Consider the following 13,406-nt stretch of genomic DNA (forward strand, 5'->3'; position numbering starts at 1 on the left):
GGTCCTGAACAAGGGGATTTGCCAGACCAGGGGAGGTCCCTCTCCTCACAGCCCATGCTGCCCCGCTGACACTGAACTAGGGCTTCAGCCTGGCTCTACTACCATTTCAGCCCCCTGGGGCTCTCTAGCTGATGGAATTCTGCAGCTGGGGCCAGAGTTTCCTGGCTACCACTGAGGCTGGGGTTGGAGCTCCCTGACTGCAGGAGCCAGAATTCCCCTCCATGCCGTCCACCCCTCCCCATCATTGCGTTCCTGACTGAATCACCAGTCCCCACTACTGTGCTCCTGCCCTGACTTAAACCTCCCTGTTCCCGGGCTCTGTGGTCCAGGAACATCAGTGGTACATGCCGGACCATGGATGTTGCCGGACCATAGAGTCCCAATTAAGGGAGGTACAACCTGTACTTACTGTATTAAACATTTCACATTTAATGGAATAAAGTCCTTTAGGTCCTGCTTGCCAGAGTCCAAAGGAGCAGAAAATAACAAAGGGGCGGGATGTGTGTGCACACATGCAACAGAGAGAGTGTGTGTGTGTGTGTTTGTCCAGCTATGGGTATCTTCACACCATTATTACTCACTGATGCCCAAGGGAACAGATAGAAGTAGAGAAAATGTTTGCAGTAAACCTTGAAGCCACTGGATACTCACCGGATTTGGGGGGGGGGGGGGGTTTACAAACTAGAAATTCAGACTAGGTTCACGCAAATGAAGCTGGGATAGATTTGATTCATGTAGCAATATGACATAGACCTTCTCAGTTTCACACAGTTTCCACCACAGCTGGGACGTGTTATTCAACTGGGTAGCTCTGAGCTGCTTTTTGCAACTCCTGGGGCTGACAACTCAGCCAGCCAGCCCGGCATCACCGCATAGGCTGTAGAAGACACACTATGCTATGTCTACACTGGTGGCTTCTTCTGCAAGAACAGTTGTTCTTGCGCAAAAACTTGCCGGGTGTCTACGCTGCACGCACATTCTTGCACAAGTAAATTTACAGTACAGCATCAGAAAACAGGGCTTCTTCTGGAAGAGTTATTCCTCTCCCCATGAGGAATAAGCCCCTTTGTGCAAGAGGGCAGTGTAGACAGGCAACATGAATTTCTTGTGCAAGAACCCCCTATGGCTAAAATGGCCATCAGAGCTTTCTTGCGCAAGAGAGCGTCCACACTGCCTTAGACACTCTTGCGCAAAAGCACATCTCTTGCTCCAAAGCACATGCCAGTGTAGACGCTCTCTTGTGGAAGACTTTTTGCGCAAGAACTCTTCCGCAAAACAGTTCTTGCGCAAGAAGCTGCCAGTGTAGACATAGCCTGTGAGAATAGAGGAGCCACAGGTATAAAGCCAACACAGTCATTGTCACACCAACGGGAAGTGGAGAAAGGATTGCTTTGCCCCAGGGGACTACTCAGCTGCTCCTTGAAGGACTAATAGCCATCTTCAGGGTTCCCACGATCAGAATGCAAGCCGCCCCATGAAAATCACCTTGAAATGTAAGCAGAACAATGGGAGCTTAACCAAACCACCAAAATCTAGTGCCAAATTTCGACTGAGGTTTCCAGTCAAGAATTTGGGTTTGTTCAACCCCCAAACTTCAGGAGACTCCAAAGTCAAGAAACTTTGAAAACCAAAGAAAATATTTACCTGACATCCTTTGAAAGGACAGGGTGGGGGTTTGCGTGCTTCTAATTACGGCATCTGTACTTGCAAGGGTGAGGAGCCTTGGAGTTCTCATCAAACACAGTTATCGCTAATGGCTTGATCTGGCAAAGCCATGCACTCATCGGACTTGTGTTCACCTCAGGGGGACTCCAATTCACATTCCATTCACACGGAGGGCTTTGCCCCTCCAGTCCTGGGAAAGTTAGCAGCCGCATTCTCCCTTTTTAAAAAATTTCAATCATATTCATTGATTTTTTTCAAAATCAAATAAATAAAGCCTTGTTTGGTTGTTGTAAAAAACAAAACAAAAAAAAAGATAAAAATAGAATAATTTTTCAAAATGCGTAATAGAGGTCAGATTTTGTACATGAATACTTTGAGTTAGTGCTTACTGGCTTTTTTCAAAGCCTCCCTCTTTTACGTCTTTCTGCCTCTTTACTAGTCCGTCTTTTGGCATGTCCCAACTATTGGTCATTTGTGTTGCCCCGGATTTGGGAAGGGATCTGTGACTGGCACTGAAACTGACAGGGTTACCCAGGAATCATTTTTAAGAGTTTATTATTTCTGTGTGGAGTGAAACCACTTTACATTATAGCCCTGCCGTGGCACAGCCAAGTGAGGAAGACAAGCCAAAATTACATAAAAGGCTCTTTTGCTGACGAAAAGGTTCATGCTCTTGGGGTCATTAGCCTGAGCCCGCTGATAGACACTGATCCCTCTCAGCTCTGCTTTTTATGAGCCTTCTGAACCAGGCTTTCATGTGGCTCATTCTTCATTTTCCATCAATGAATTTTGGAATGTTTGGGGCTTCTTCCTTTTTTTTTTTTTTTTTTTTTTTTAAATGCGGAGGTGGAAAAGAAAGTTGGGTTTCAAGATGTTTTCTATTTCCCTTCTTCTAATGTGTCAGCTATCTCTGCCCCAGTGTGTCACGTGAAGGGTTTCAAAGAAACAGACGGTTCTTTCTGGAATGGTTGTAGCTCTTTTTAGAAAAACAAAAATCTAAAACCCCACACTGTCATCATTTCAAAGGAAAGGAAATAGCTTCCATCACTGAAACCTGATTTTACTGCTAGACCTGGGGGAAATCTGCATTTTCGGTATACTCTGTAAATTTGGAAAATACGAAAAAGAAAGATGGGTTTGGAGGTTTTTGAGGTTTCCAGAGGATCATATGTAACACCTAGATAAGATTCTGTTCTTTGTTAGGTACCCACATTAATTCACACTTGCTACTAATGGAGGTTACAAATGCATGCTTAGTTCTGACTCAGAAGTTAAAGAAGTCATCTTGGAGTCATGCAGGCCTCATGGATTAAATTCCTCCTCTGTCACTGACTTGTTGCATAAGCCAACATGAGCTATTAGATCCACCGTTGCTCAGTTTTCCCATCTGTAAAATGGCTGTAAGACACCCTGAGCTGAGTCTTTCTAAAGTGCTTAGAAAGTTTGTGAAAAAAATAGCAGCACCAGGTATTAGTCTTATGATTTTGACCATATTATAGATAGAGCTGGCTGAAGTTTTTGTATGAAACTTTTTTTTTCCGAAGAAAAATGCACATTTGACAACATTGAAACATTTTGTGATTTGGTGTCAATATTGCCACATTATTTTGGAAGACCCACACCCCACTCCCCAAATCTGAAAAAATAAAATCAAAGCACTTAGCTATGGCATTTTTAAAATGAAACATTTCAGTTTTTAGTTCAAAACACTTCTACATTTCAAAAACATTCCTTTAATTTTCTTTTTCAAAGAATGAAAAGCATTCTACAATGGCAAAAAAATAAATAAAAACTTTAGATTTTGTCCAAAAAACTGTTTAATTTGACTCAAAACAATTTTTTTCCATTTATGATTATTTAAAAAAAAAAAGTGTAGTTCAACCTACGGTGATTTTTCCCCCTGATTTTACAGAATTGCCAGTCAACCAAAAAAAATCCATTTTTTACATTGTAAACCCAATGTTCTAATGTTTTCTCTGCATTGTACCGAGGAGTAATCATCCTTTGGACTGCAGATACAGGTGCACATCATCCTAAGCATTCATTTGGCTGACAGATTGAAGGATATTTGTTTCAATAGCCGATGCAAAAAAATCTCCTTTAACTCCTTTTTTCTTCTATGTATATATATTGCATCATAAGGACTGAATCCTACAGCTATGCATAGCATGTGCTGCGTATACTGAGCACATGTTGGGTCTCAGACTTCCCTTTATGAAACATTCGCTGATTCATATAGCTCAACTATAGGCAAAAGAAAATAAAACATTAAAAATCTCCCGTCTTTAATGTTACAAATAACAAATAAAACAATCATTGCTGAGGCTCCTTAGCATGTCCCAAAGCTAAGTAAGGTGTTCAGTAAGGTGATAGGAGTATCTGGGATTTAGTGCGTATTGGCTATTTCTGATGTATATGGGCTCTATTCACACCACGGCAGAGGTGCGGTTTTAAAAAGCCGGGGCCCGGAGGTTGGGGCCTATTCCTACGGAATAGGGATCAGTTAGGCTGTGTCCAGACTCAGGGGTTTTTTCGAAAAAAGTAGCCTTTTTTTCGAAAAAACTTCACCTGCGTCTAGACTGCAGCCGCGTTCTTTCGAAATTAAATCGAAAGAACGCGGCTTTTCTTTCGACGGCGGTAAACCTAATTCCACAAGGAAGAACGCCTTTTTTTGAAAGTGCTCTTTTGAAAAAAGGTGCTCTTGAAAGCAAACAGGACTTTTTAGAAAGAGAGCATCCAGACTCACTTGCTGCTTTCTTTCGAAAAAACGGCTTGCTTTTTCGAAAGTTCCGCGTGCAGTCTAGACTCTCTCTTTCGAAAGAGGCTTGCAGTCTAGACATAGCCTTACAGAACAGACAGGAGCAGATTCTATGTCTCTGACACTAAACATTGCATTGTAAAAGTTGGCAGTGCTGAGAATGAGAGATGTGAGTGCTCATAAAAAAAACCTGCTTAATGTGCAATCTCTCTTTCCTCAAAAAGAAAAAGAAAAAAACCCCAACAGCACTCCACGCCTGCAAGCCTACGGTGAGCTTAAAATCAATAGGGGAAGTAAAATCCTAGCCCAGGTAAATGCCAGATGCTGGTACAGTTAGAGGCAGAGATCTCAATGTAGTTCATTTTTGATCTAGTCTGTTTTCTGCGGTGTGTGTTTCTGCATGGATGGCTCATTTCTGTGACACTGCTATGAATATTCTGTGCGAGAATGACCTGCACTCCCCTGTGAGGACAAAGAAATGGTTTGGAGATTCGGAAGTAGCAGAAAATGTGCTAAAGATCCTTTTGATTTAAAAGGGTTCGAGGTATCGGGGACACCAAAAGGTCCTGATTGGCCTGGGAGTGGGGAGGAGCATGCAAAGTCTCTTGCTCCCTGCCCTCCGGCATGCAGCGCTTAGAGTCAACTGCCAGGGTTGGCCCTAAGTGCCACATGCTCCCCCGTCCCTAGGCCCGGATTGGCCTGGGGACAGGGGAGTGGGAGGGCCTCTGTGGGCCGGATCAACCCTCCTGGAGGCCCTTTTGCCCACCCCTGCGCTAGACAGTTCAGCAAAGAGTCCTGTGAGATAGGGCGGGGGAAAGGATCCAGCCTGTTTGCTGTTGGGAATGAAACCCTTCCTGCGGTCCTGGACGATGTAAAGGGAGTGACAACACAAACGGCTACATGCTCACTTCCACTCCTGTGAAATCACCCCTGCCTTGGAAGGTCTCACCTCCAGGAGCAGAAGGAGAACCTAGTCTCCTGCTCTCTTCAGTCCTTGGTTTTCTTGCTCTTGGAACATACAACAGCTTGTGAGCCAGGCCGTGTGCATTGACTCACCCGTTGAATTGGGGATACAGCTACAGGTTGGACCTCCCGGGTCAGCGCGCTTGGGACCTGACCAGTCCCGGACAAGGGAGTTTGCTGGACCAGGGAAGGTGTGGGGGGAAGGGCGCCAACCTTCCCACTGGGCTCCTCTTCTCAGCCTCCTCCCACAACCTCCCAGTCCTGCAAGCTGCGCCAGCTCTGCTGGAGTTCCCATCTCCGCTGGCCTTGCAGCAGCTCCACCACCCAGTCGCAGCTCCTGCTGGCCCTGCCGGCCTTGTGGCAGCCCCATCACCCTGCTGGAGCTGCCACCGGCCCTATCCATGGCGGGCTCTGCTGCCCCTCACACTCCACCCTTCTTCCCCCAGCTTCCCTGCCCTGCTGGCTGCAGGCTCAGGTGTCCTGCGGGCCCCGCTGTCCCTGACACTGTCCACTCCGAGTCACCGGCAACCTCTGTCGCTGGAGCTCTATAGCCCCACAACATCTGCAGTCCTGCCAGACCTTGGATGTTGCTGGACCAGAGAGTGCCGGAACACAGAGGTTCAACCTGTAGTTTCATATTTGCAGGGCAAAAAGATCTATGCTGGCTTGTCTTACCCCTCCTTCCTCCCCTTCCCACTTCCCCCCAGCCCTTAACACTAGCATGAAAAGTAAAAGTAATAGAACGAAGTCTAGGCATTTACTTGGCAAAACCTCCAAGGCTGCAAACAAAATGCCAATAAATGCCAAACTTCCTGCGCGTCTCAGGAACCAACTTTCTGGGTCAGTGCATCCGATAGCGTCTTGAACGTTCCCCGAGAGAATAAAACAATTATTTTTGGCAACTTGCATTGATTTCGTCTAATTTTTCAATGCAACACCCCACACAGCCGCTATCCTTTGCATTCGCATCTGTCTCTTCAGGAAATAAAGCCTACAGAAAATTCAATAAACCAATTGTTTACCTCATTGATTGTACTTCTGGTTCAGAAAATTCAGCAGACAGCACAGTGTTAAATTATTAACTAAATGTTACCATTCATAAGGGACATGTCTCCATAAAGATCATCTAGAAGAACAATGATCTTGTTATAACATTAATAGCCAAAAGAATACCCAATCAGGCCAATGAAATAAAATTCCTAATGCAATGAAAACAAAAAGCATGGTGCCGAGGCAAATGTAGGTACGCATAAAGGAGCAATTATGTGAATAATTTCATGTACACATACATTTTTTTATTTGCAAATGCTTATTTTTATTTCAGTTATCTGATTTTGCCTGGGAGCTATACAAGCTTAGGCATCATATTTTCAAAATTTGGCCCTTTGATGATTTTATAATTAAACTTGTAAATGATAGCTAGCTAGCTAGCTAGAATAATTGTTATTTTTATTATTATTGTATTATTACTTGGTCCAGCCTGGAGTGCAGGAAACTGGACCTGATGACCTCTCGAGATTTTCCAGTTTTTCAAATTTTGAAAATGCAATATTTAAATTAGGCTGGAAAATTCCGAAACAATATCAAACAAAGTTTTAAAAAGTGTGTGTATATCTCGATCTTCATCTCTTTCTATAGTGTTTATGCACATTTATATATACAGCCCAGATTTAAAGTGCCAGCACTTCTATACTCTCTCTGGCACGCAACCTAATTCACTTCTGAGTCTAAGGAAAGCACAACCCTGCCACCAAGAGAAACATTATAGCCGTACCCTACTGGAGGCATTGACCCATTGCACCACACACAGTCATTATTCAGTTATGTATTTCTCTAGACTCATAATAACAGCTACGCTGGGCTCTAGCTGTCATAACAATTTAGAAGCTTCCCCAAAGCCAGAGAAAGGAGAACCAACTAACGCCACCACCCTACAATGACTAAAAGTGATGTCTCTCTTTCCCCACAATCTTGGGTAAATGAATGGGATTTGCAGCATGTCAAGAAGGTCAATCAATTTGGACTATTTTAGGCCTGAGGAGCAGCAAGCGCGAATCCCTTCTTACCGACTTGGAGGAATCTGCTGAGTCAGCAATATCATTTCCTAAGGCAATTTTTTTCCCCTTGGAAGTCTCCTGTCAAAATTCAGAGCAGGCCCGTCTTTGTGGTGTATATGATACTGACAGATTCACAGAGAAGGTTTGGCTGAAGGTTAAGGCCTACATTATGGGAAGAACCAAGCATGGTACACCTGAAATATAAAATACCAGTGAAATGCAGTGGGGTTTAAAAAAAAATCCATGAAGCATCCATGCTAAAATCTCTCTTTTTTATATATATTTAACACATCTATGTTTCAAAGCGCTTACAGACATAGACTAAATAATGCTAAAGCCACCCTTACGGGATAGATAAATGCTATTAGCCCCATTTAACCAATGAAGAATGTGAGACATCGAAGTGTTAAGTGACTTGCTACAAGCCAGTGGCAGAGCGGGGGTTTGGAATCCTTAGCTCTGTTACTTGCGACTCACACCACAAAGACAATGCTGCCCCTAGGGTATGTCAGGGTGTATTGGATGTGTCCAGCCCTTAACAGTCTGAGATGTTGTGATGTAGTTATTTCTGCTGAAACAGAACCTTCGTAAGGAAGGCTTATTTAATTTTAAATTAGGGCTTTTCCTGGCATGTTGGGTCTGGAAAAAGTTCATCAGATTTCACTTTTGTTTATAGCATTGGAGAGCAGTCGTAATGATGTCCCTGATCAGTTTAATCCCTGCGAAATATGTCAGCCCAATGTGTTTATGTTTTCTGTTCTGTGCATTTAGTCAGGCTCCTACTTTACAGCTTTCAGCAGGACACTGAACGTTCCTGGCAGCTCGTGTTCTGACATGGTGTTACCCAGCAGGGAAGAAATAAAGGGAGGATGTTTGGGTTAATGTGGTTTAATAAAAGATCAGGTTTAAGGTCTGGAAAAGGGAAGGGGAATAGTTTTTCTGCCAGTGTAGACTCTGTGAGATCTTTCAGCCTCGAGGTTCCCTGAACATTTTGGATCAGAGAGTTAAAATACAGGGTCTAGTGATTTTGTGTAGCTTGTATCAGGAGCTGAATTGTCAGACCATGTGAGGTTTATTGCCTTTTACCTCCACATGGTGATCTTACGCAGTTATAGTGATAGACAGTTCACAGAAAATGTGGTTATGAAATGGGATGCCTTAGCAATTTTTTTTCACATTGAAAAGAACACATCACAGATTCCTTTTTAGGGCCCCATATCCATGAAAGCTGTAAAAGAGACATTTGTGAAGAAATGATTGATATTCTGTTAAAGAGTCACAGAGGGTGCATCTACACTGTACCGTTATTTTGAGATAATTAGCCATTATTCCGAAATAACAATGCAAGCATCTACACAGTCATTCCATTATTTCTAAATAATTTCAAAATAACAGCCACTTATTCCAAAATCTGTAAACCTCATTCTACGAGGAATAACGCCTATTCCGAAGTAGCCATCTCGAAATAAGGCGTGTGTAGACGCTCCACTGCTGCTGTTTCAAAATAGCCCCTCACCAGGGCCATTCTAAGTTATTCCTCCTGGAGCCGTAAATCGAGATAGCACGTCTACATGAGGGGAGCCTGCCTCGGACTCATTTTGAGGCTTCCCTGCAGTGTAGACGTGCTATTTCAAAATAACCTATTTCAGAATATTCCAGAATAGCTTATTCTGAAATAAGTGTGCAGTGTAGATGTACCCAGAGGGAATTTAACCAGGACTCTGCAAGGATCTAGCCCATTCCTGACACTGTACAAATAAAACTAACGACTTTAGCCAAACTCCCAAATCCAACCTGCCGTGGAAACTATATTTTGATACAAAATTCCCCTGAAATGTACTAAGGTCCTACCCATTCTGGCTCTTGATTTCAGAGTTATGTAATTTCATATCCTCGGCTCTACATGCACTTAGAAGGGAGAAATCGGGGTCTGTTTGGTGGAAAGGACTTTGAATTATTTACTTATGTTCCGCTCTGTTGCCCAGGAATTGATTATGATGGAAAGCAGGGCACTCAGACTTCTGAGGGGCAGAGCACTGCAATCGCTAATAAATCTTCTATAAAGATTGGGGATATAGCAGATGAGCAGACTTACCCAGCATTCCCCAGTCCTTCAGGTCAGGGCCTTGGGGATGTGGGGGCAGGAGGCTGAGGGGCAGGAATATGTTTTCTCCCTCCCAGCTCCTCCCCCTCAGGCTGCCTGAGCCCTGTTCTCTCGTCCACCAGGCCTGTTCTCTCCTTCCCCAGCACTGCTGCTGCTAAGGACTGGGAGGGAGGAAGGGTTTGGGGCAGTGGGGAAACTTACTGGAGTTCTGTCAGGCAAGATGGTGAAGCCCGAGCTCTGCTGGCTACTCCCTTAGTGTTGCAGCTGCCTCCAGTTGTCACCCTGGATGATAACTCTCTCCTGTGCTCACTGCCCCCAGTGGCCACTCTCAGTATCACATTCCTCCAAACAGCTCCTCCCTTTCCATGTCATGGAAACCAGTCCCTTTCCCAAGGCTTCCAGTTGTCCTGGTACAACAAAGCCCTGACCTTGATTTAAGTTCAGAGAAGAGGAAGCTGCCTACTAAACTTGGTGGCCCTCGTTCTCGCTGTTTAAGAGTGGTTCTTGAACAAATGGACTCACAGAATGACACACAGACAGACAGACCCACTCTAAAATATATAGATACATACCTGGGACGATAGAACTATATGCCAAGTTCCCATTCGATCAAACAAGGTGGCAATAGTCCCCGGTGTGTAGAAGGGTGATCCTTCAGGAGGACTAGAGGCTGAAAAAAATTACATTCCACTGCAGAAAAAGGCTGCAAAATCTGGCGCTCTTGTGTCTGACGTACAGCTAGCCCAGCAGGGTATGGTTGATTGATTACAGCACTATTATCTATGTCCCAGCAGCTGCCTCAAGGCTCTAAATAAGATCAAGTCCTCATTGTGCTAGGTGATGTACATGAACCTAGTCCGAGACAGATCCTGCCCCAAAGAGCCTGCAGTCTAAACCAGGGATGGATAAGTTTCAGCCCAAGGGCCAGATCCGGCCTTCCTAACATTTTGATCCTGCTGGCAGACTGCATCCGGCTGCTTTCTATTTACATCCCCTGCTGCCCATGCCCCAAATTTCTAGCCATTGGCTGAGACAGCAGGATCCTATTTAAATGGCTCACAGCTCGCTGTCATGGTGCTACTCCAGCAGAGGCCGAGCTGTGAGCCCTTTAAATAGCCACAGCAACCCTGGATGGCTGCCAGACAATGGAGAAACCGTGGGGCCAGGAGCCTTTTGTTGTGTTTTTAATTCAAAGCTTTGGGCTTCAGACCACGCTGGGGGAAGGCTAGTGCTCAGCCACACCCCTTCAATCCCAGGCCCCGCCCCTTAAGGGTGGAGCCAGCCCATGACAATGTGCCAAAGTTCATTAAGTGGCCCGCCTGAGAAAATTATTGCCCACCCCCTGATCTAAACAGACAAGCATGGGGGAAAGGAAGATTACCTCCCTTTTACAGATGGGGACCCGAGGCATTGAGAGGTCATACGATTTGCCCACGGTCACAACAAAAGCCTGGGACATATTTGAGAGCTGGGCCCAGATCCTGCACAACCCAGTCCAGTGCTGTGACCATCTTCCCTGTTTGCTGCTCCAAATACGGCCAGTTGCAGGCAGCGTGTGATTCTTACTGGGATTCACCAGGGACTATGTTCTTTTCTATGGCAATTGCCGATTCCAGGCCATTGGGATTAAGGCCAGTGATGCCCAACATATTCACTCCTGGTGTTTGTGTTCCTGTCGCTTTCGTTTCATTCTGAATAATCGTTTTGTGCCATGTTTTTTTTTACATGAACATAAAGCAAGTTCCATTCAACTTTCTTTTTACTATTCATGCCCGAATCCTCTTTGTTGCTCTGGAGGAGGAGGGGGGGGGAAAGGTCTATAGTGCGGGGAGAGCAGTTCACTGTTACTCTCTGAAAATATATGTGCTGGTGACATAAAGCCATCCCTATCCTAGTGCTTGACTCACTTCCACGCTGAGTCCTCTTTGTGCATCAAGACGAGAACACACAGCTTCTGCCACTTAAATGGGCTATTTTTCTTGCAAAATATACCTTTTAGAAAAGCATTTTGGGAACAAGATTCTTGCTAAGAGTAACAAGGTAAGTCGTCCTGGCAGCATTTTATGCTGCAATCCAGCTGTTTGGGAGCTAGTGGTTTAGGGTGGATATTTTTCCCCCCTTGTCCTATTTATAAGAGTTGCAAATGAAAGATTTTTATGTACGGAAATTAGGACAAAAGTAATGCCACCACCTTCAAAAAAAAGGGAGGGGAGCCCTTTGTCAGGCCTCCAGGTTCTCACAAACAAGACTATATTTTTGAAAATTAAATCTATTGGACTTTCCTTCTGTAATGGTAAGGATGGGAAAGTAAAGCAGCCATGCTCTGGGTACAGAATGATGGAAATGTCCCAGTAGCTCTTGTCTGAAATTACAGTAATAATTCCAGAATTATAGCAGCCAGAAGTTAATGTATTTCTCCTCGGTATTGTCAGCGGCAAACCAAAGCCCATTAATTTCCCACTCGGTGTTTGTTTGAGAAAAATCATCCCGTGTCAGTGGCTGCTGGTGAACTTGTCTCCCAGCGACATTCCTAGACATGCTCTGTCTCCCAGGGAGGGGCCAACCCCGGCAGGAGATAAGATACAACCAGTGTTCACTGGGAGGTGTCAACGGGCAGCTTCATGACACATGATGAGTGATAAAAGGCTGTGGAAAGGTGCTGATGTGGCCACATTAGTTAATGAGGTCATAGCCGAAGTTGCTCTCCCACTGATAACCTGCAAATCCAAGTGACGGGAAGATAGCAGTCGGGTGTTTAGAAGTCCTGTCCCTCTATTCTCTTGCTGTCCGTCAGATTTAAGCCCCAATCAAAACCAACAAAAATGCTTCCGGAAGAGTAATGCGCATTCTTTTCCCAGGTTCCCAAGCTGGTTGGAGCGATGAGAAGTCAGTAGGATACGGATATTTGTGCTCAGGGGCATTCATTCCCATTTATTTGTGTACAAGTAGAGAATTAGTCTACTGAGTTTTACAATGCAGAATCTACTTGAAAAGAATGGGCTTTAGTAAATTTTATTGTACATGTAAGCTCAGCATTGCTGTGACCTTCTACTAAAGGCCTGGTAAAATCCAGATATGTTTGTTTGTTTTTTTAGTCTAGCACAGTGGTTTCCAACCTTTCCAAGCATATGGACCTCTTTTCAATCTATTAAAATTTTGCACACCTCTCCCTGGGGGAGAAAAAAAAAGAAAAGATTGAGCCTGCCATGATGGGCCTGATCCTGACTTTTTAACTTTCCACAGACCCCCGCCACCCCACCCCACCCCACAGTACTGTTGCGGGCCGCCAGGGGTCTGCGGACTGCAGGTTGGGAACCACTGGTCTAGCACATATCCAAAGAATCTAGTATCTTTAGACTGGGGGTGGAGAACCTTTCTTGGGTCAGGGGCCACTGACCCCCCAGGCAAGTAGATTTTGTGTGCTCCTGCCCCATGGTGGGATAACAGAGGGGCTGGAGTGCCAGCACCGGTCCCCCAGTGCTGGGGGAGAGCCCTGAGCCTCAGTGGCCAGATCCAGGCAAGCTGGGGTCTGCGGGTTCCCCACCTTTGCTCTACACAAGGGCCTGTTTTGTTGATGACCCAAAGCGTTGGGAGGACCCATTCTTCTCATTTTACAATGTTCAGTTTTCCAACATGAATGTTGTTTAGTGAAAAATTCAACGTCTCGCCTCCATGGGCGCTAAGACGAAATAACCCTCAACTTGCAGAGTCAATGTTAGAGAAGCGGGGGCTGTGCCATCACCCTCGCGGGGTGGTATGCAGTAAAAAGACCCACAGCAGCAGAGGTGTTTGTGAGCTCCGCTGCCCACCGACCACCACTGGACAATGCTCAGAGCCGCACTGATCACATCCGGATCTC

General features: G+C 45.1%; 1 protein-coding gene across 5 annotated transcripts in view; it reads left to right on the forward strand.

Moving 5' to 3' along the window:
* PRDM16 (PR/SET domain 16) overlaps positions 1–13,406 on the forward strand; it is a 539,129-nt gene that overhangs the window by 377,304 nt on the left and 148,419 nt on the right. The window lies entirely within an intron of this gene.

The sequence above is a fragment of the Pelodiscus sinensis genome, chromosome 23 (assembly GCF_049634645.1).
Source record: "Pelodiscus sinensis isolate JC-2024 chromosome 23, ASM4963464v1, whole genome shotgun sequence".
Classification (NCBI taxonomy): domain Eukaryota; kingdom Metazoa; phylum Chordata; order Testudines; family Trionychidae; genus Pelodiscus; species Pelodiscus sinensis.